Source organism: Ptiloglossa arizonensis, chromosome 1, assembly GCF_051014685.1.
Source record: "Ptiloglossa arizonensis isolate GNS036 chromosome 1, iyPtiAriz1_principal, whole genome shotgun sequence".
NCBI classification, from domain to species: Eukaryota; Metazoa; Arthropoda; class Insecta; order Hymenoptera; family Colletidae; genus Ptiloglossa; species Ptiloglossa arizonensis.
In genome coordinates this window covers 29,239,088-29,260,575 of record NC_135048.1, presented here as the reverse complement: position 1 = coordinate 29,260,575, position 21,488 = coordinate 29,239,088, and the positions used below count along the sequence as shown (strand labels likewise).

The window sequence follows — 21,488 nt, the reverse complement described above, 5'->3', positions numbered from 1 at the left end:
TTCTGCTGAGAGATTTGAATTTTCCTCTTTTAAAAATAATTCTCCTCTTATTATGTTTTACAGAAGGTTCTCTCAGCAAAATCTCTATTCAACGATGTTAACCCCTCTTAATGAGTCGAAACACTCGTGTTTCGAGAATCAATTATTTTCTGCTGGTACATATCTACGTTGACTGATTTGAATTTTCCTCTTTTAAAAATAATTCTCATCCTTTTGTATTTCTCTCAGCAAAACCTCTATTCGACGATGTTAACCCCCACTTAATGAGTCGAAACACTCAAGTTTCAAGAATCGATTATTTTTCTGGATATAGACTTGTGCTGATCGATTTAAAGTTTCTTTGGTTAATAATAATTCTTCTTTTCTTGTGTTTTACGAAACATTCTCCCAGCAAAACCTCTATACGTCAATATTAACCCCTCTCAACGATTCGAAACACTAGTGTTTCGAGAGCGAACTCTTCCTATGTACAGACCTCCGTTGACCAATTTGAATTTTCCTCTTTAAAAAATAATTCTCATTCTTTTATATTTCTCCAAACATTCTCTCAGCAAAACCTCCACTCGTCAATATTAACCCCTCTCAACGATTCGAAACACTAGTGTTTCGATAGTAAACTCTTATCCTCTGTTAACCGATTTGAATTTTCCTCTTTCAAAACACAATTCTCATCCCCGGTGTATTTCTCGAAAAGTTCTCCCAGCAAATGCTCTATTCGTCAATATTAACCCCTCTCAACGATTCAAAACACTAGTGTTTCAAAAGTGGACTCTTTTCCTCTGTTAACCGATTTGAATTTTCCTCTTTAAAAAATAATTCTCATCCTTTTATATTTCTCGAAATATTCTCTCAGCAAAACCTCTATTTGTCAATATTAACCCTCCTCAAAGATTCGAAACACTAGTGTTTCGAGATTGGACTCTTCCTATGTATAGACCTCCGTTGACCAATTTGAATTTTCCTCTTTAGAAAATAATTCTCATCCTTTTATATTTCTCGAAACATTCTCCCAGCAAAGCCTCCACTCGTTAATATTAACCCCTCTCAACGATTCGAAACACTAGTGTTTCGAGAGTGGACTCTTCTCCTCTGTTAACCGATTTGAATTTTCCTCTTTCAAAATACAATTCTCATCCCCCATCTATTTCTCGAAAAATTCTCTCAGCAAAACCTCCACTCGTCAATATTAACCCCTCTCAACGATTCGAAACACTAGTGTTTCGAGAGCGAACTCTTTTCCTATGTACAGACCTCCGTTGACCAATTTGAATTTTCCTCTTTAAAAAATAATTCTCATCCTTTTATATTTCTCGAAACATTCTCAGCAAAGCCTCCACTCGTAAATATTAACCCCTCTCAACGATTCTACCTACACTAGTGTTTCGATAGTGAACTCTTTTCCTCTTTAAAACACAATTCTCATCCCCCATCTATTTCTCGAAACGTTCTCCCAGCATAAACCTCAGCTCGTCGCTGTTAACCCCCGTTAACCCATCGGAACACTCTCCGTCCGTAGAATCGAGTCCACGATCACGTACCCGACCGAAAATTATCCATCGAATCGTCGGTCGTACGAGAGGATCGCGTAGCCCCGTTACTCGTCTTATTTCATTCCACGCGGTTGGTCCCTCGCGAAAATCAAAGTCCCGTTTCCGGCGCGTTTCTCGAGCCAGAGCCGGCTGGCTAGTCTTTAAAGGCCGACGTACTCTCGGCTGGTAGCAAAATGTAAACCGGAAAAGCAACGAGCAAGTGAATTAGCGAAGTGAGTTCGCGATTGCCTCTCCCTCCCCTCTCTCCTGTTCGCACAGGTACACAGACACGTACACACGCTTGCACACGCGCGCGTACACACACAGATACACATACACACATACACAATCACCACTACCTCCTCCGTCTCCTCGCTTCGTCCTTCTTTCTCCTCGATTCGCCGGCCACCTTCCATTCTCTCTCGCCACGGATCTGAAAGAAGGTCTCTGCCGGTCATTGTCCCACTTGGAGGTCTACTTGGACTTGGACTTGGACCACACCATAGGCATGGTGCGCTGAGTAACGAGGTTCCGATACCCCCATAGGGGACCCCCTTTTGCGCCTATATTCTATACGCAACACGTACGAGCCGCTCGTCGCTTCGCAGACAGGGACGGACGGGGACAGTGTTCGCCAGCGGTGAACGAACTTTAACGCACCGTGCTCACAGGTATGCGCGAAAATCTTCCTAAACGAGCTGCAAGCGTTCCCCTCGTACACCTACCCGACCCCCCTTTTTCTCGTGGAATCGTCACGTCGTTTTCAACGCGCCCCGTTCCCGAAACGCGATCGCTGAATCGATCGCGAGATCCTTTCGAGAAAAGTTTTCGAATTCTTTTTTTATTTTTTTATTTCTTTTTTTTTTGTGTGTATCGTTAACCGTTTCACCGGGTTCGTTAACCTGCACGCGGATGGTGGATTGTGTACTTTCAAAGGATATGTGTACATACGTGTATATAAATACGTGTTATTGATTTTTTACGTTCGAATATTACTCGAGGTAAAATTGAAGAATTAATATCGAATCCGAGGCCAGGTATGTCCGATTGTATCGATCGTACCAACGATACTTCCTGATCGTTTTCAGTAACTCGAGGCAGGAATTCAAACGAGCCTGCACCGCGTATCGTAGACCATTTTTATCTTTATTGGTTTTTTATTTTATTTTATTTTATTTTATTTTATTCTCTCTCTCTCACACACTTTTTCTTTGGTCACATTGGTCGGTGGTTTATTTTCATACTCGACGTATTTATTCGGAGTTTGTGCGTTTTAATGCGTATTCTGTAGCGATAGATGGATAACGATTTAATTGATACGGATATGGTAATCGGTGGATTGTGATTGAATTTAAATCGAAGGTGAGAAACGTGTCTCTTGGGAGTTGTCGATTCGATTAGGAATGTTATTTCGAAGTTGGTAGATTTTTTGCAATTGCAGAGAGCATCGATCGAACTTACGAAACTTTCGTTATTTTTACAATTTTTCAATGGCAGGATCGCGTCGTTGTCAATCTCGAATAATGACTTCTAGAAACCAGTTGCAATTGTTTCGTAGGATTGTTGCAAGTTCTACGTGTATTTTTTACCGTTAATTTCTGCTTAATACAGATCTTAATTTCTGCTTAATAAACATCGTTCTTGCGTGTTATAAAAATAAAAGTTTCAAACAATGCAGGGGTTGATCCTTACGCTGTTCAGTCTGAATAAGATACTTTCCAGGGGAAAAGTGCTGATCGTCTATTATTATATACGGTAGGCGTTTGAAGCCTTTTGTGTGCATATACGATACCATTAAATAGTTTTTCGACGTCGATACCGAATAATTTATTCATCGCGCCAATTTATACAAATAGATTTACTCCTCTGCGCCTTTATCCGTTACCTATCCCGTAGCAGAAAATTTATATAAATACGTTTACCCTTGCCCACCTTTGTCTCTCACGTATCTCGTAGCAGAAAATTTATATAAATACATTTACTCTTGCCTACCTTTATCTCTTACGTATCTCACGGTAGAAAATTTATACAAATTTACACACCTTTCACTCTAATTTTTCACGTATCACCGCAAAATTTTTACAAATTTTCTATAGGTTCCTCTCTATTCCTCGCATAAAAAAAAAAAAAAAAATTGCAAAATTCCCAATAGAAATTTCACTCAGATATTAATATCTGGATTGCAAATCAATTTCTTTGAAACCGTTTCGAAATTTCTGTACACCTCAGAAAATTAATACTACTCACTAACTAATAACAATTGTGAATATGTTACAAATATTGAAATGTCATTTCGTTTTCCAAAATGAAGAATATATAATTTAACAAAAAGTTTATACGCCCTAAAAAAATCGTGTTTCATTTTCACCCAGATATTAATATCTGGGTTGCAAATCAATTTTTTTGCAACCGTTTCGAAATTTCTGTGCACCTCAGAAAACTAATACTACTTACTAATTAATAACATATGTGAATATGTTACAAATATTGAAAAGTCATTTCGTTTTCCAAAATGAAGAATATATAATTTAACAAAACGTTTATACGCTCTAAAAAAATCGTGTTTCATTTTCACCCAGATATTAATATCTGGGTTGCAAATCAATTTTTTTGCAAACGTCTCGAAGATTCTGTACACCTCAGAAAACTAATTCTACTTACTAATTAATAACATATGTGAATATGTTACAAATATTGAAAAGTCATTTCGTTTTCCAAAATGAAGAATATATAATTTAACAAAAAGTTTATACGCTCTAAAAAAATCGTGTTTCATTTTCACCCAGATATTAATATCTGGGTTGCAAATCAATTTTTTTGTAAACGTCTCGAAGATTCTGTACACCTCAGAAAACTAATTCTACTTACTAATTAATAACATATGTGAATATGTTACAAATATTGAAAAGTCATTTCGTTTTCCAAAATGCAGAATATATAATTTAACAAAAAGTTTATAGGCCCTAAAAAAATCGTGTTTCATTTTCACCCAGATATTAATATCTGGGTTGCAAATCAATTTTTTTGTAAACGTCTCGAAGTTTCTGTACACCTCAGAAAACTAATTCTACTTACTAATTAATAACATATATGAATATGTTACAAATATTGAAAAGTCATTTCGTTTTCCAAAATGCAGAATATATAATTTAACAAAAAGTTTATACGCTCTAAAAAAATCGTGTTTCATTTTCACCCAGATATTAATATCTGGGTTGCAAATCATTTTTTTTGTAAACGTCTCGAAGTTTCTGTACACCTCAGAAAACTAATTCTACTTACTAATTAATAACATATATGAATATGTTACAAATATTGAAAAGTCATTTCGTTTTCCAAAATGCAGAATATATAATTTAACAAAAAGTTTATACGCTCTAAAAAAATCATGTTTCATTTTCACCCTCCAAAAAAAAAAAACTAAATAACTTTCCGAACAACCAAACAGTTACAATTTTCCTCCTCTCAAGTTCCTTTCGAATAATATTTCCAACGTTTTCGTTACGTTCGATTAATTTCGCGTAGTTCTCGAGACGGTTGCGATCTCGATTTTCCCGTCCCGGTTGATCGAGGCGGTGCAAAACCAAAAAAAGAAAAAAAGAAAGAAAAAAAAAAGAAAATAACCGATCGAATCGCATCGTGACTGGCAAGGGAAGACATGGTCGCGTGGAAAATTAGTCCGTGACACGCGAGTCCGGCAACCGTGAGCGGAGATCCGCCCCTGCATATCGCCACGTACCGTCGTCGTCGAAACCAAACCGCGTCACTCGCCTAACTGTACATAGGCTTGTGTATACCGAGGTACCGTACAGGTACGACGCGACCAAACGGTCGTAAAACCATGAATACGCGAAGACCGCTTTACACGTGGGCCACTATTGCACGCGTGCGCCGTAGAGCTCTATGCGTGTACAGGTGCGTAAAAGCACCGTTGCACGGGAGGGAGGGAACGCGCGCGGCGAAGGCGCGGCCAAAAGTAAAACCGAATTCGTTTTCGGTAGGACTCGTACCTGGCCGTGTGCTTCGGGCTTATCTTGCGCGCCTTATCTCTCCTTCCTTCACTTTTCCTACCGCGGAACATCGACGCGCGCCTTTTCTGCGCTACTTTCTTCGTGAAGTTTCGTTTCTTGGGCGATTAGGCCTCGATCTGCGCGATTACGCGGAGGGTGTGTGGAGGGTGTCCACGTGGTACACGATAGGGTGATTTTTCGAAGGGACAAACGCGCGGAGAGGGTCGTGTGGAGATCAATTGCGAGCTGGTGTTGCTTTGGAGATTCGTGGAATCCAGGTAGTGAAGTTTCCAGGTAGTGGGTTAGGTTCTGTAAGTTTTGTTGTTTGAGAAAAGTTATCGGAGAGTAATTTGCTGTCAGAGTAGATGAGTGACAGTAAGTACTAGGGAGTAGTAGATTGGACGGTATTGTTCAGTAAGTTTTATCGAATGGAGGAACTTATTTGGTAATCTATTGGTTGTCGAGAAAATTAAGACGATAGACTCGATTGTGGATTAATCGTGAGTATTCGGGTATTTTAGGGTGAGTAGTAGGGTATTTGGGTATTTTAGGGTGAGTAGTAGGGTATTCGGGTATTTTAGGGTGAGTAGTAGGGTATTCGAGTATTGTAGGATGAGTACTAGAGTATTCGGGTATTGTAGGGTGAGTAGTAGGGTATTCGAGTATTGTAGGATGAGTAGTAGGGTATTCGGATATTGTAGGGTGAGTAGTAGGGTATTCGGGTATTGTAGGGTGAGTAGTAGGGTATTCGAGTATTGTAGGATGAGTATAGGGTATTGTAGGGTAAGCAATAGAGTATTCGAGTAGTGTAGAGTGAATAGTAGAGTATTTGAGTATTGTAGGATGAGTAGTAGAGTATTGTAGGGTGAGTAGTAGGGTATTCGAGTATTGTAGGATGAGTATAGGGTATTGTAGGGTAAGCAATAGAGTATTCGAGTAGTGTAGGGTGAATAGTAGAGTATTTGAGTATTGTAGGATGAGTAGTAGAGTATTGTAGGGTGAGTAGTAGGGTATTCGAGTGTTGTAGTGTGAGTAGTAGGGTATTCGGGTACTGTAGAGTGAGTAGTAGGGTATTCGGGTTATATTTGCGGAGTATTAAGGGTATTCGGCGAGTATTTGAATATGGAAAAATTTGAGTTTCAGGATTGACTGTAAATTTCGAGCAAGCTGTGAGTGCACTGATAGTTTCTCGAATGAAATTAATTTTAAAAGACAACTATTTAAACGAAAAGTAGACTTATTTTAGGAGATTTGTAAGTGTGTAGTTTTTTTTCCGGCGAATATTTGAATATAGAAAAATTTGAGTTTCAGAATTGAGTGTAAATTTCGAGCACAGCTGTGAGTGAAGTGATAGTTTCTCGAATGAAATGAATTTTAGAAGGAAACTATTTAGATGAAAAGTAGATTTATTTTAGAAGATTTGTAAGTGTGTAGTTTTTTTCCATTCGTTTCTCTACCGAGTATCCTCTTCCCGAGTGTGCAACGATCACTAATCGTCTTATTTAAGAAACCATTTGAATAAAAAATAGGGTCATTATAGAAGACTCGCAGACCTTTTTCTCTCTAACGGATGTCGTGGAAAAAATTCCTTTCTACATTTTCAGTTCGTTTTTGCATCGTTCTCTTCTTGAACGTGCAACGATCATACTCGTTTTATTTACGAAATCGTCTTAATGAAAAACAGATTTATTTTAGCACACTTACTATACATTTTTTTTCTCGATAACGGAAGTTCGTAAAACAGATATTCTGTGCTACGTTTTCGAATTGTTTTTGCACTATCCCCCTCTTGAATTTACAATGATCGTACTAGTTTTATTTATAGATAAGCCTTCTTACTAGAAAATGACCTTACTTTAAAAGATTTGAAATTCTACACTTTTTTCATAATAAAAAAAAATTCTTTTCTATATCTGCAATTTGTTAAAAACGATTAACAAAAGTATCCAAGTTTTTTTCGGGCAACAATTCCTGGGTTATAGTTTTATTTACGAAACTTTCTAAATAAAAAATAAACTTGTGTTAACACAATCGTTACACACTTTTTTCTCAATAATAAAAGATCGTTAAATACAAATTCCTTTCTAGATTTTCGATTCGTTGAAACTAAATAACAAAAGTACCCAACATTCCCTTCCTTAGCATCATTAATAAATTACCAATAATCTTACCTATACGAATAACAAATATACTAATGTCAGCACAATCGTTGCACAAATTTTTCTCAATAATAAAAAATCGTAAAATAAAAATTCCCTTCCAAATTTTCAATTCGTTACAAACAAATAACAAAAGTACCCAACATTCCCTTCCTTAGCATCATTAATAAATTACCAATAATCTTACCTATATGAATAACAAATATACTAATTTCAGCACAATTGTTGCACACATTTTTCTCAATAATAAAAGATCGTAAAATAAAAATTCCCTTCTAGATTTCTGATTTGTTGAAACCAAATAATAAAAGCATCCAATATTCCTTTCTCGAGTATGCAACAATCTCTGGATCCTCTTATTTACGAAATCATCTATATCAGTCTTATTAATAAATTATGAAGAATAAATAGACTAATATCGGCACAATCGTTGCACATATTTTTCTCAATAATAAAAGATCGTAAAATAAAAATTCTCTTCCAGATTTCCCATTCGTTGAAACCAAAAGCATTTAATATTCCTTTCTCGAGTGTGCAACAATCTCTGTTAGCAACAATCTATATTAGTCTTATTAATAAATTATGAAGAATAAATAGACTAATATCGGCACAATCGTTGCACACATTTTTCTCAATAATAAAAAAATCATAAAATAAAAATTCCCTTCCAGATTTCCGATTTTTTTAATTAAAAAGTGTAACAAGTATACTGAAATTATTCTATTCTTCATAATTTATTAACAAGTGTAATATAGATGATTTCGTAAATAAGAAGATCCAGAGATTGTCGTACACTTAAGAAGGGAATATTGGATACTTGCACATTCGTTGTTGCCAAATAACGAAAGCATCGAATATTCCCTAGTGCAACGTGCAACGATCACTACTGCATCCTGTGCATATATACCTGACGTAAAGGCGCGGCCGCGTGACAAGCGAGAACGATCAGATTTTCGACGATCTCGCTAATCGCTCGCGTTAACGTCCCGTAGCGCGTGCCGTAAAAGGTAACGCCGGTATCCTCGCGGCTCACTTACGTAATCCAACGAGTAGAGACGAATCGTGCGAAGCAAGGGACACCCGACACAGGGTATCCCCGGGTTCAGGACCCCGCGACGACTCGACTCGACTCGACTCGACTCGACTCGACTCGGGAATTCGTTGAACTTCGCGGGTTCGACGAACGTAACGTTGCCACCGATCGTGATTAGCCGATCGAGGCGGCCCTGAATTCACCGGTATCGTTTCATCGATCTCGACGGGACAATGATAGTCGGTAGAGGTCTCGGATCGTTCCTCATCGTCGATGAAGTCACGAACGGGCCGTGACCGAGGCTTTAGGTCCTTTTTCTCGGCCCTGTTCGTGGCATTCTAAATCTACGATTCTCGACGATCCGTTCGCGATCGTCCACGAGCGAATCTCGTCACGTGACGAGTGCCTTTTTCAATTTGGAAAATTCCAAGTCTCAGCGTGGAGACAGGGATCGACGATCGGGTCACGCTGAGACGAGTTCCGTCATTTTGTTTCGAATCTGGGTTACCGAGCGTTCTTCGACGTTTCCAGCATTTGTTCGGTGGTAAGATAATGCGCGTTATTGAAGCTAATCGAGTGTCGTACGGAATGTGTTAAACACGAATGTTCGTGGTAGTGAATATATATTTTTTTCTGTTTCTTTTTTTTTTTTTTGGCTTTACGAATTTAAACCAGGCCGAAAAGCAAGGGAAGTGTCTCTTGTATGTTTCGGGTAAATATACGTAAGTAACATAAGTCGAAGGAGGTGAACTCTACTACTGCAAGGGGGGAACTGTTTTTTAATTTATTCCGGGAGGTTATACATTTTTCGTTATTTCTTTTTGGTATTTAACTTTTTTCTATTTTTGGACCAACATTGGTTGGAACGATGGTAGAAGAGTATACGAGTGGTTCACGATGTACTCGAGAAGTATTCGAAAAGTATTCAAATGATATCCGAAGTATTCGAGTAGTATTTGAATTATACTCGAAGTGTTCGTATGATATCCGAAGTGTTCAAGTGGTGTTCGAATCGTATTCGAAGTATTCGAGCGATGTACACATTGCATTCAAATAGGGAAGTGTTCGAACAGTATTTGAATCGTAATCGAATGGCGAAATATTCGAGTAGTATTTAAATAGACAAGTATTCGAGTGGTATTCGAGTTGTATTCGAAGTATACGAGCGATGCACACATTGTATTCAAATAGCGAGGGTATTCAAACACTATTTGAATCGTAATCGAATGGCAAAGTATTCGAGTAGTATTTAAACAGAAAAGTATTCGAGTAGTATTCGAATTATATGCGAGTAGCGAAGAATTCGAGTATAATCTTAATAGTGGAATATTCGAATACACGTACTGCACGTGACGAACTGTTTTTTAATTTATTCTGGAAGGTTATATATTCTCTTTTTTCGATTTTTGAACCATTGTCGATTCGAATGAAGGTAGAACAGTATTCAAATGGTCCACAATGTACTCGAGAAGTATTCGAATAATATTCGAATGATATCCGAAGTATTCGAGTAGTATTCGAATAGTATTCAAAGTATTCGAGCCATGTTTGCATTGTATTCGAATAGCGAAGTGTTCGAACAGTATTCGAATCGTAATCGAGCATCGAAGTATTCGAGCAGTATTTAAACTGCTAAGTGTTTGAGTATTATTCGAATTGTATTGAAGTAGCAAAATATTGAAATATAATCTTAATAGTGGAATATTCGAATTCACGTACTGCACGTGGCGAACTGTTTTTTAATTTATTCTAGGAAGTTATATATTCTGTTTATTTCTTTTTGATATTCGACATTTTTCGATTAAAATTGACAAATCGTACGACTGCGGTGTTATCTAAATGTACGTTGGTAAATGGTAAAAATATTCACGATTAAAAATTGTCGATTAAAAAGTACTCGAAGAGACGAGCAAAATTTACATCCAGAGTTTCGAACAAGGTATAAAAGATAAACGATTCTTCGTCCGTTATTCGTCGAATAAAATCAGAATTTCGATTATATTAAATAATAATCTCGTGTGGTGATTATTCCGTAAAGTTTCATTTCGCGTTAGTAATAATAAAAGAGACTCGAGTTCTTGATTATCACCTTTTCCGATTATTTAAACGAAATTATCTTTCACAGTGAGGTGGAACTATTGGCTGCAAAATTGTTTCGAAAGCTCTCGAATTCTTCACACGTGGACTTTAAAAACGATCAAAGTGTTACGTAAACAATAATGGAGAATACAATTTAAACGTTAGTTTTAAATATTTTTAGAAAAACAAGAATTCCATCCAACCGTCTCACAAATTCCTATATCTACAAATTTTGGATACCAAGTTCCAAAATTCATAACCAAATCCAAACGATTGAATCGACTCTGAAAGAAATATTGAAAATGCCAAAGTCATCCATAGATGTCAAATGTAATATTAACAATAATTACAATGCATAGTACTTCGAATTATAACACCCTACAATCACATTCTCCAAATTCGACAAAACATACAACACACACCCCGGAAAGATGTCCACGAACATTCCAACAATTCCTTTCGTACATTGATCTGAACAGCATAACACAGCAACCTACGAGAATGTACCCAACGTTCCTCCATCGAGCAAAGATCGAACCGTATCCGTACCCCGGGTGCGTACGGTCGAGCAATATTATTTTTTTTCTCTCTCTGGATCGCGTATACGGTCTGGTGGGAGAAAACGGCCCAAGTCGGCAGAAAAGTATCGTGTGTGCCGTTAAAACCGAGCGTCTCGCAAAAGTACAAGTGGAAACGGAGGGTGTCCGGTCGGCCGTGGTGGAACGCCGCTCCCGAGTGGTTCTGGTCGACGTCTGGCCGTACGTGGCCAGGCCGCTTTCAATGGGGACACGTGATCGGCAGAGTACGGCAGTGGTGGAGGTCGACCGGCTGGTTCGCGCGGCTTGTATTCCCTCTCTTTCCTTTCCGTTCCTTCTGTTCTCGGCCGAGGACCTCCTCTGCGTACGCCGGCACGCCGCGGAGTCACGGACGACCGCTATATCATTTTCGCTACCGGCCTGCGCGCCTCGGTTCACCGTTCCCGTCGGTTGTTGAACCCGACTCTCTTCGCGCGCTGCATAACCCATTTTGTAATAGCACACTTCGAACCGGCGCAGCGGTACCCTTCCCCGAAATCGACCTCCGCCGTGCCGATTCCCGAGCCTCTCTAGCGGCCATCGCTGACTTCTACCGAACGATTTTCCGCGCAATTTGCAAAGCGATTCTAACGATTTTAACGAAACAACAACTGGGGAAATTTGTACACGTAATTTAAATATTTTTTACGTCGAAATATACATTGTAGAAGGTTGTTTTGGAAAATTTACGGGGCGGAAGAAATTAGGAATTGTGTAAGTAATTGTAGGAAGCAGTTGTAATAAATTGTAGAATTTTTGTAAAATGTGGAAGGAAGACATGTGCAAGTAATTGAATTATTTTTAACTTCGAAATATACTTTGTATATTGTAGTTGTAGGGAATGGATGGTGTTAAGAAAATTTATAATTTTACAAATTTAACGAAACAAGGACGAAAGAAATATATCTTGTATATTGTAGTTTTGGAAAATGGATGATACTAAAAAAATTGATAATCGTGCAAATAATTGTTCGAAGCACTTGCAATAAATTGTACAAATTTAACAATATATGTACGGAAGAAATATACACACAATTGAATAATTTTTAACATCGAAATATACCTTGTGTGTTATAGTTTTGGAAAATGGATGGTACTAAAAAAATTCATATTGTTCAAAGCACTTGCAACAAATTGTACAAATTTAACGAAACAAAGTCGAAAGAAATATATCTTGCATATTGTAATTTTAGAAAAAGATTAATAATTGTGCAAATAATTCTTCACAAAACTGGCAATAAATTGTACAATTTTAACAAAATAAGAACGAAAGAAATATATGCACTTAATTGTATAATTTCTAACATCAAAATATATCGTATATTGTACTTTAGGAAAATGGATGGCAAAGAAATCAATAATTCTGCAAATAATAGTTCCCAGCACATTCAATTCTACAATTTTAACAAAAGAAATACACGCGTACGAATAATTTTGCAACATCGAAGTATGTCTCGCACATTGTAATTTCAAACGAGAATTTTGTCCAGAATCGAACAAATCCGTAATTATTCGAACAATCACGACCACGATGCATCGTTTCTATCGTTGAAAATTTTTCCATATCACAAAATCTACATTCCGTTTGGAATCCAGGTCGATTTATCCATCGTTCCCGCTTCTCTACGTAATTCTACCGATTCGGTGCGCGCCAAATAACAATTCGGCATACCATGAGGCACGTATGTCTCGATACACTTACTCGTTACTCTCTAGAATAATTCTGAACTATATTCGCGTAACCGAAGAAATCTGAAATCACTCAAATAATTATATTCGCGGAGTAAACAATTAATCAGATCACCTATACTCACTTTTGTAAATTAGACAGTGGAAAATTGAATTTCTCCCAAAATGTTCACAAGTGTGTTTACAAGTCTTGACAAGTGTGTTTACAAGTCTTAACAAGTGTGTTTACAAATCTTAACAGGTGTGTTTACAAGTCTTAACAAGTGTGTTTACAAGTCTTAACAAGTGTGTTTACAAGTCTTAAGAAGTGTGTTTACAAGTCTTAACAAGGGTGTACACCAATAAAATTGGATTTCTCCCGAAGTGTTCACAAGTGTGTTTATAAGTCTTAACAAGTGTGTTTACAAGTCTTAACAAGTGTGTTTACAAGTCTTAACGAGGGTGTACACCAATAAAATTGGATTTCTCCCGATGTGTTCGCAAGTGTGTTTACAAGTCTTAACAAGTGTGTTTACAAGTCTTAACGAGGGTATACACCAATAAAATTGGATTTCTCCCGAAATGTTCACAAGTGTGTTTACAAGTCTTAACAAGTGTGTTTACAAGTCTTAACAAGGGTGTACCCCAATAAAATTGGATTTCTCCCGAAGTGTTCACAAGTGTGTTTACAAGTCTTGCGAAGTGTGTTTACAAGTCTTAACAAGTGTGTTTACAAATCTTAACAAGTGTGTTTACAAGTCTTAACGAGGGTGTACACCAATAAAATTGGATTTCTCCCGAAGTGTTCACAAGTGTGTTTGCAAGTCTTAACAAGTGCGTTTACAAGTCTTAACAAGGGTGTACACCAATAAAATTGGATTTCTCCCGAAGTGTTCACAAGTGTGTTTATAAGTCTTGACAAGTGTGTTTACAAGTCTTAACAAGTGTGTTTACAAGTCTTAACAAGGGTGTACACCAATAAAATTGGATTTCTCCCGAAGTGTTCACAAGTGTGTTTACAAGTCTTAACAAGTGTATTTACAAGTCTTAACAAGTGTGTACACCAATAAAATTGGATTTCTCCCGAAGTGTTCACAAGTGTGTTTACAAGTCTTAACAAGGGTGTACACCAATAAAATTGGATTTCTCCCGAAGTGTTCACAAGTGTGTTTACAAGTCTTAACAAGTGTGTCTACACGTCTTAACAAGTGTGTTTACAAGTCTTAACAAGTGTGTTTACAAGTCTTAACAAGGGTGTACACCAATCGTGGATCGTTTCGAGAAAATATTCGTGCGTAGTTAGACACGTGTCATCGGTAAGAACAAAAATCCGTGTTCCAGAAACACAGTGAACATCAAAGTGTGCTTATATGTGTGTATGATGTCTCTTCGATGCACGTTCCGCGTAATTGTTAATCGCGAAACGACCTTTAATCGTTCGTCGATGGTGAAGTCGGTTAGAGCAGAGAGAACGAAACCGTCGCGATTTTTACGTACACGAGTGAAATGAATTTGTGCTAGGTCGCAGGTTTCCATTCTCGTCGGTTATTGAACTTGACTCTCTTCGCGCGCTGCATAACCCATTTTGTAATAGCACACTTCGAGCTCGCGGTCTCGGCTCGGTTGAAGACTGTTCGCGCACCGCTCGCTCGCTTTCCAACAATTCGACGAGCTCTTAAATACACTCCAAAGCGAGCACATCGATACCTCTGGTGAATCCTGACTGGGAAAAATTAAACGACTCTCGAATTCTCACTTTCGCGGTCGAATCGATTCAACTTTAAAAAAAATCTTCGTAGAACCTTCTTTGAAGATCGTAGAATCTTCGTAGATTCTTTCATCCTTGAAATTCTACCTGCTCGTAATATAAATATTTTCTAGAGATCTTCGTAGAGTATATACATCTTCGATTTATCCCAGTTCCGCGAACTTTGGAATACCAATTACAATTTTACTCGAAAGGATCCAAAAGGAAAGATAGAAAGTCACGATAATGCACAGTCTAGCTATAAACGTCCAGTGGGGAAATATTTTGCATAGAGAAATAACGTTACCACAGTGGAAATAAAATGAATCACAAGGTTGTTAAAAGTGTTACAGATCTCAATAAAGAAACGTTCGCGATTCCATCGATGAGCGAAACGTTCGAATACGTGTCTTTTTCCTACTCACTTCCAGTGAGCTTTCTAACGCAATCTCTGATCGTTGTACATTGTAATTTTAATCGTCGTACGTCGATGATCGGTGGAAACTTTGATAATTTTCATCCAACGTCTCGATCGAGATTCTTTCTCATCGGTTGTCGACCTTGGCGCTCGACTTCCTAAGTTGTTGCATTAATTACTCGGACCCGCGCGACCCGCACTTCCTATTACAAAATGGGCCGTGTATCGGTGTCATTGTTTCCATCGGGACGTGTACTTGTGCAGAAACGCCCGCATACCGGTAATCTTCTCAGATTGACGTAAAAAGTGAGTTTTCAGCCAACGGGTGAGGGACAAACGAACGAAACAAAAGCAAACTAACTCGTTTCGAGCGCAACGACGAGTGATCGAGACCTCGTCCAGAGAATGAGCGAATGAACGAAGAAATGAGCGAATGAACGAGCGATTGGTTAGCGTTTGGTCGATTCCAGAAGAACAGTTTCGAAAATTTCGCACGACGTTCTTCCCGCGGTCGTTTCGCCACTCCTTTTGTCCGCGTAACCCATTTCCACGACGAAACGGGTCCTTGTTCCGTGCACGTCGACACGAGTACCCATTTTACAGCGCTATCGCGTCGTTTGCGGCACAAAGGACGAGATTAGGGGTAGACGAATACTCGGACGAAAGTCTCGCCCACTTTTCCGGGGAAATCTCGCCGCGGGAAAATACCAAGGAACCTAACGAATCGAGAAAAACGTGAATCGAGGCCACGGGGTAACCGTCGTACGCCGGTGTTGCACGTTCGTCGCGACGCGGTGCGGAAATTACGTTAAGTGGGCAAACTTTGCGGGATCGGGACGATAGAGTTGTGTGTTTTTTTTTTTGTTCTTGTAGCTTCTTTTTTTTTTTTTAATTTTTGAGTGTCGAAAGTACGAATTGCCATAATTGGGGAAAAGTTTGGAGGTTTTGAGATATTTTGCGTTGGAGGTATTGATGGAAAGTATTTTATTTTATATCTACAATGAAGGAATAAAAATTTGATTGTTCATTCGAAAAATAAAGGATCAAAGGATTGACCAATGGCTCGAAATTTTAATTTCTGTTGCGCCGGGACATTTTGCAACGATACTGAGGGTGTCCCAATTATCACCGGTCGATTTACCATTTTTTACTGAATTTTCATCATAATACGTTTAAATAATTTCTACGCGGTTTAACACCGTGATTAATTTCCCATTTGTCTAGATGACATATGTCGAGTTTCGGGTTAATCGGTTTGACGTTTCAAAAATAGCGCGAAATTCAAATCGACCGGTGATAATTGGGACACTCTGTATAGAAAAGAAATAGTAAATGTTCATTAGAGAATTGCCTAAAAAATTATTACAGTGAGTTATGAAAGGTAAGAATGGGAAAAGAGGAATATTAACAAAAATTTGTACAAAAAAGTGCGATGCAATTGTTTTGTAAAATGAGAAACTCAACTGATGTCAACGTTGACGATTATTCTATTAATGACAATAATCAAATACGATTCTAGATGGTCGAACATACAGAAAGTTACGTTATCTTAAACAATAATGAACTTTTCAAGACTATCGAACCAGTTTACAGTTGACCATTTTAAAGGTGAATCTTGCAAATTCTTCGAATGTATAACAAATGGTGCCTAAATAAAAAAATTTGCGAAGGAACGTCTTTTTTAACACTGTGAACACTAGAACTACCAAAGGGATCAATTTGACCTGTTTCAAAGTTCTTCTTAAAATTACTCAACTATAAACAATGTTTCTTTTCTACAATATTCGTGCACAATTATCGAAATAGACAAATATAGTCTAATACAAATAGTAATACATTCACCTTCGGTAGTTTTAGCGTTAAATATTAAAAAATGAGAATAATTTAAATGTTCATCGGGAGAATTTTACATTGTACCTAACTAATAGATTTGTATTTTAACCAAGAGTATTTGATAAAAATAGTGGTGAATTTATAACGAATTGACGATTTCTTTCGTAAGTTTTACAAGCGAATGGTGAAAAATTACTGTTTTTCAAAATCGATCTCGACTTGCAAAAATGTGCGTTAAGTTTAGGTTAAGTTTGAGTTAAATCTAGGTTAAGTCTCGGTTAAGTTTGGGTTAGATCTGGGTTAGGTCTAGATTAGATCTTGGTTAGGTCTAGGCTAGGTTTGGGTTAGGTCTGAGTTAAGTCTGGGTTAGATCTGGGTTATGTCCCTCTAGGTTAGGTTTAGGCTAGGTCTGGGTTAGGTTTGGATTAAGTCTGATATACATTTGAGTTACATCTGGGTTAGGTCTGGGTTAAGTCAGATTTCAATTTGAGTTACATCTGGGATAGGTCTGGGTTAAGTCTGATTTAAATTTAGGTTAACTCTGGGCAAGGTCTGGATTAGATCTCGGTTAAGTCTAGTTTAAGTTTTGTATAAATCTACTTTAAATCTAGATTAGCTCTGAACCAGATCCCTCTGTCCCCTAAATCCCCAAAATGATATCGCGTGAATGTACGTCCCTTTCGATACGACTGTTACAATTATGACAGAAACTTAACTACACCGGAGCGTCGTTAATACCGTCGTTAAACTGTTAAAAGGGGAACGAGCGAAATTATTAGCCTCCGGATTTCCGCGAGGCTGATAAGCGATTCGCACGCGTCACGAGTACCGACCTGCGCCACGTCGTCGGAGAAATAATTGTCGTGGCCAGATAAGAGCCTCGGTTATTCGGGCATTGTGCTTCGCCGCGTGGCGTAAGGCAGGTCAGGCTCCGCCTATATCTCGTTCGGGCTTCTACTTTTCAAAGGGTCACGGAAATACGGTGTCTCGATCGAACGGGGGAAAGCTAGATGGTGCGATATCTCGAAACCGTAAGTACAGTGGAACAACGGTCTCGAGCGTACACGAAAGTTCGAAGCGTTAAAAAAAAAAAAAAAAAAAAAAGAAACAGAAAAAAAAAACAGAAGTGTCCGTTGCAATCAACGGAGAAACCGACGAGAGAGACGTTTGGAAATTTTTCCTTTTTTTCTTTTCTTTTCTTTTCTTTTTTTTTCTTTTTCTCTTCATCTGACGCGCAGAGAGAACAATATCTCTTCGAGGCGGCAAGAAGAAGAATTCCAGTCGGGTTCGTTCGACGGAACACGTAACGCGCATTTGCGCTTCCGGTCGATACCTCCGGCCGATAAAGCGTTCCCTCGTAATCGTTGTGAAAGAGATTAAATAACGGAGTTTGTCCGTTTCCGCATTGAATAGCACGAACCTCAATGTCAATGTCAGTCGCCCTTTCACCTTATATAACGAACGAGCGCGCTCGCTCGCTCGCTCGCTCGCTCCCGACCGCCGCATATTACCAGCTTAACTCGCTCCGAGCGACGAAGAGAACGAATTCCGATTCCGGTTCGTTCGCTCGTCTCGATTTCACGATCGGATCTAAATACGGACCGCCCTGTTCCTGGAGAGAGACTTCGAGCCGATTTTTTGAAAAAAAAAATAAAAAAGAAAGAAACGATCTTTTCGTGGCGATTGACGATCTTTGCGACCGATTTTTAACCATCTTTTCTGAGCGATCGTTAATTTTCTCGAACGATCGGGCCCTCTTGGAGACGATTTTTTTTTAGATGATTTTTGCGGAAAATGATTTTTTTGGGACGATCGTCGATTTTTGCAACCGATTTTTAACGATCTTTTATAAATGGTTAATTTTTTCGATCAATTGGGCCCACTTGGAGACAGTGGGGAGACTTTGAGACGATTTTTTGGTAAAACGATTTTTTTGGGACGATCGTCGATTTTTGCAACCGATTTTTAACGATCTTTTATAAACGATCGTTAATTTTTTCCATTGATCGGGTCTACTTGGAAGCATGGAGAGACTTTGAGATGATTTTTTGGAAAAAAGATTTGTTTGAGACGATTGTCGATTTTTACAACCGATTTTTAACGATCTTTTCTAAACGATAGTTAATTTTTGCAATCGATCGGACCCACTTGGAGACAGTGGAGAAACTTTGAAACAATTTTTCGTGAAAACGATCTTTTCGAAGCAATCGTCGATTTTTACAACCGATTTTTAAGAATCTTTTTTAGACGATTGTCGATTTTTTCGATCAATCGGGCCGTCTTGGAGACAGTGGGGAGACTTTGAACTGATTTTTTGTAAAAATCATCTTTTCGAGACGATCGTCGATTTCTACAACCGATCTTCAACGATCTTTTCTAGGCGATCTGTACTTTTTACAATTAATTGAGTTCTCCTTGAAACCGTGAGAAGATTTCGTGCTAATTTTCCGAAAAAATAATTTCTTCAAGACAATCGTGTCAATTCTTTCGACCGATTCCCCAACAAACCGATTCTTTCGACCACTTCAACAATCGAAGCAAAAAAGTTTCCCCAAATTTTCCTCTTTTCCTCAAATTTAATAAATCGAAAAACCAATGACTCCAAAGTAGATTATTTCTCTCGTTGAACCCATTTTTCAATCATCATCCTTCGATTATTTTCAAAAGCGAGCAAAGTTATCGAACACGCGCAAGATATATTTAAACTCGCCGCTAAAAATGAAAGGCCAACCAGGATTTAATTTAATCTCTTAATTTTGGGTTAATCTTGTCCTTTTGATCTCCTCATTAGCAAAAAAAAAATATGCAAATCGCTCGTGTAATCGTTTCGGTTCGAGAATCGACCCCGGAACCGATCATTCTTTCGACGCGAATCGATCGTCGAAGTGTCCCGATCGGGAATCTCTCTTCGTGGAAACGTTTCGCGCTCGAAGAAAAGGAAACGAAAAATGGCGGCCAGCTTGAAAATCGTCCACGGTGTCAAGACAAAATTAGAAGCCGGCCGCGTGACCGTTTTGCAATGCAAATCGGCCACGATCGTTCCCGTGGCCGCGTCGTTGCTTATTCGAAGTCGTTGTTCGCGAGTACTCGAGAAAATGGAAATTCCGCGAGGTATCTTTTCTAGGTAAGTGTACCTCCGGCGAGCTGGTAGCGCGATGATAGTAAAGCGCGGTTTATTGCCGCGGTGAGAGTAAACCGTAGCGCGCAGCCTCGCGACGCTGCTAAATTTAGATGGCGACGCGACGCCGGAAAAGGCGATCCAGGAAATCGGTAAAACGGGTGCCCGTGAACAAGAACGTTGCTCGACGGTTGTTCGAATACGTCACTACCGCGGAGCTTCCTGGTTTACGCTCTTTCGATTTCGCCCATTGGCCGCCGCGCGAAGATCACGCGACCGTTCGACTTCTTTTGCAAACATATTAAACGGTTCTTTGTTACAAGTGTAACGTTTGTTTAATTTCTTCTTTTCTTCTTTTATTTATTTATTTTTTCTTTCTATTCCTTCGTTCGAAAGTCGACGATCTCACCGCGAACGATTTCGTGGCGCGACGTTCGGTTTATTCTTATCGCATTAAACGGTTGTTTGTTACAAATGTAACGTTTGTTTAAATTCTTATTTATTTATTTTTCCTTTCTATTCCTTCGTTCGAAAGTCGACGATCTCACCGCGAACGATTTCGTGGCGCGACGTTCGGTTTATTCTTATCACACTAAACGGTTGTTTGTTACAAATGTAACGTTTATTTAAATTCTTCTTTTCTTCTTTTATTTATTTATTTTTTCTTTCTATTCCTTCGTTCGAAAGTCAACGATCTCACCTTCTTCTTTCACCGGTTCGTTCTTATCGTTTCGAAAGTTACATTTTACCGCGAAAAATTTCGTTCGAACGTTCATTACTATCGACTCGAAGCTTCTAGATTTCTAGAAGAAAGATACTAGAGAATTGTACAGCTGGTGGGACGAAGAACGCTTCGAGAGGTGGCCAAACGTTGTTAAGTTTCTCACACCTGTTTCTGGGTATTGGATACAGATCGTAGGTGCAGTTAGGGTGTTCTCGCGAAGGAAAATATTTTCACGATTTGCTCTTGTGTGACAGAAACGAACCTGTACTTGAATAGTAAGGTACTCCGATTCGAAATAAGAATTTGTCACTCCACGATACGGTAATTGTGACACAAGGTGGTGTATCTTGTTAACGTATACTGTGTTACGATTTTTGTATTGTATAGAGTAACGAATTACACTCTGACGCAGAATACATTCTCGAAACGACTAACGTTAGAACGTGTCGCGAAAAGAAAAAGTAACCTCGTTCGTTAGATCCTTGTTTTCATTGTACAGTGAGTCCTCGAGTTACGAAGTCTCGAGTTACGCGGATTCGTAGATGGTTGCACCCTCGTGTATATTTGCCACGTGTGTACACACCCCTGTGCATAA

General features: G+C 38.6%; 1 long non-coding RNA gene across 1 annotated transcript in view; it reads left to right on the top strand.

The window, feature by feature from the left end:
• Positions 1 to 17,885: 17,885 nt before the first annotated feature.
• Positions 17,886 to 21,488, top strand: part of LOC143145102 (uncharacterized) — a 68,639-nt gene continuing 65,036 nt past the window's right edge. The window contains exon 1 of the long non-coding RNA XR_012991612.1: positions 17,886 to 18,082. This is a non-coding gene — a long non-coding RNA (uncharacterized LOC143145102). The remainder of the gene's footprint in view (positions 18,083 to 21,488) is intronic.